Consider the following 2500-nt stretch of genomic DNA (forward strand, 5'->3'; position numbering starts at 1 on the left):
CACCAGTATGTATCAAAAAAAGACTCGGACTTTTTGTAAGGTGAATGGCAAGGTTTTTATTCGTCTTTCTAATCGACTGTAAACACCATTATCATTTGTTAAAAGCGTATGATGACAACCCGCGACTAAGATTTTTGTCTGAAAGGAAACCTAGCTTGAACTTTACAATTAAATACAAGAAAAAATACAGCACTTTAAATTAATCTATTTTTTATCGTATTGATTACATCGGCACGAGTATCTTTCAATTGTTCAAATGAAAGTTCCCATTGAATTTAAGGTGCTGGTGCGACTAGATCCTCCGTACCAGGCTTGCAGAATTGTCTGATCTCGGGATAGAGATACTGCTTTCTTTCTTCGCTCAGCACTTCGAGGTTCAGTTTGGGTGGAAGCACTGTTGCAGGAGGCAAGACTACACGGTTCTTCAGCAGCATGTGAGATTGTTCAGGAGATGATCTGGTCTCCTTGAAATATACTCTTCCAGGCTCATCTTTTGAAAAACGGAAATGCTGGTTCCTTTTTGATGTTAGGCAACTTGTTGAAGTACTCTCTGAGGAATGACGACCACTCATGTGCCGGAACAATGATCCTTCCATCATACGTACCAATAAGCTGCGCTTTATTCATTCCAATGGTGCTTGAGCAGCAGCGATGTGAAATTCACTTTGTAGGCTCGTTTGATTACTCCGAAGCAGCGGTGGGGCCCAAACTTCGTGTGACCAGCAATCAGAAATGAGTATTTAATAGAGTGATCAAGTTGATTAATTGTTCTCCATGCAAGATACCAAATAGGGTAATTGTTTTTGTTTTGTCCTGAGCAGGTATCAGCGTGCAAATGCACACAAGTTTTGCCGAGTCCGTGATTTTCGAAGAAATGATGTATGTAACTAATAGTAGTGCTCGCTCCCTTGCCAACGTCACTTGCTTCGTCGATCAAGTAGTTTATTTGTCGAGGGATGGCCTCACACATGACGCCAAAAATACCACATTTCCGTGGCGTTTTGAAGTATATTGGTCTAGGCTGCATTGGATTACTTGGAACTGGTACCTGTTGCGTGAAGTCAAAAGAGTAATGCACAGTAGTGTCAAGCGAGCAGGTGTCGTGATTCTCATCCAAAGCAATTGTGTCCTGCATGATTTCAAAATTGTTTTTCGGTTCCGGGCAAGCATTCCTGTATAGTTCTCTTTCATCTTGCACACAGTTCAAGTGTTCTTGCTGAATCTGAATGCACTGAGACTTTTCTCTGTCCGGAAGATTGGCAGATCGGATAACCTTCGAGGTATTTTGATGACAAGTGAAACACAAGTCAGTCATTGGCTTTGCAACAACAACGTTTGGGTGAAATTGTTCCCACAAGTCAATAAATTTTGTGTAGCTGACAGATTGCTTATTACTTTGTTCACAAGCCCTTTGAAACTCACACCACACGCTCATTTTTGTGTCGCTTGAGGATAACAGCTTAATATCATTGCTTTTATATCCGGGGATCCTTCCTGGAAACAAAACAGCATTATCTTCCACGTAATTGTTCAGGAAGGTCTTCGCATCCTCGGCTACAGCTTGTGGTAGTGTGTTGGGTGGTAGTCTCTTAGTGTTGCCGTGAATCCTTTGAGATATGCGATGATTTTCGTAGTGGTCTTTTAATCTGCGAAATCTGGAGTAGCTTATCCCATACATGCACAGAAACATCTCCTTGCAGATAGGCCGTGACTTATATACAGAAAGTTGCATCGCAGGCTTTGTTTCCTTTTTGCCCTAGGTACTTCCATGCTCACAGATGCTTGTATGTTTGCCAGTATGACTAAGTCAAGCTCAGTATGGGAAAGCTCAAGGCAGTTGAACAAATTTCCAAGTACAGTATCCTCCGAAAACTGTTTCGAACACTCGGCATCATTACAGCCTTGACAACATCCACACCCGTCCCGAAGTAATCTTTTAAATTTCGCTACAATTTCCTCAGCTTGGTCACAACTTGACTCTTCCATTTTGAGATTTGTTTCAAATATGAACTTGCGGAAGCGCCTGAGGTATAATTATGAGTGGTAGTAGTTACCAAGACAATGGGTTACCGAGGTTCTACAGTCAAAACAATTGGCTGTTTAAAGAAAGAAACTGCCTTGCATTACCAGTCACGCAAGACTCACGGAAGAGTATTATGGGGGCTCGAATGTCAACTTCACGCCTCAATGAATAGTGACAGCAGTATGTAAATACTTGGTTAGTTCCAAATCCTCGTTATTTCCGTTTTAACGGCTGCATAAAATTTATGAACGGACGCGAAAGCCGTTCAAATGCTTTTTCATGAAACGTTTTAACGGATTACAAATGGACAACAAACGGATGATAAACGCTTTTATCCGTTAAACGGATAGTGTACGTTTTCCTGTGTAAGGTCACAAATTGCCTTCATTGTTATGACGCTATAAGTCAACATAGCAACGGAAAATCCATCTTCAAGCATCCTATACAGTTCTCTTTGAGTGCTTGTATCTCAAAAAC

General features: G+C 41.3%; 1 pseudogene; it reads right to left on the minus strand.

Annotated features, from left to right (window-relative positions):
* Positions 1-275: 275 nt before the first annotated feature.
* Positions 276-1435, minus strand: LOC137990696 (uncharacterized; annotated as a pseudogene).
* Between the last annotated feature and the right edge of the window lie 1065 nt (positions 1436-2500).

This window comes from Montipora foliosa, chromosome 2, assembly GCF_036669935.1.
Source record: "Montipora foliosa isolate CH-2021 chromosome 2, ASM3666993v2, whole genome shotgun sequence".
Lineage (NCBI taxonomy): Eukaryota > Metazoa > Cnidaria > Anthozoa > Scleractinia > Acroporidae > Montipora > Montipora foliosa.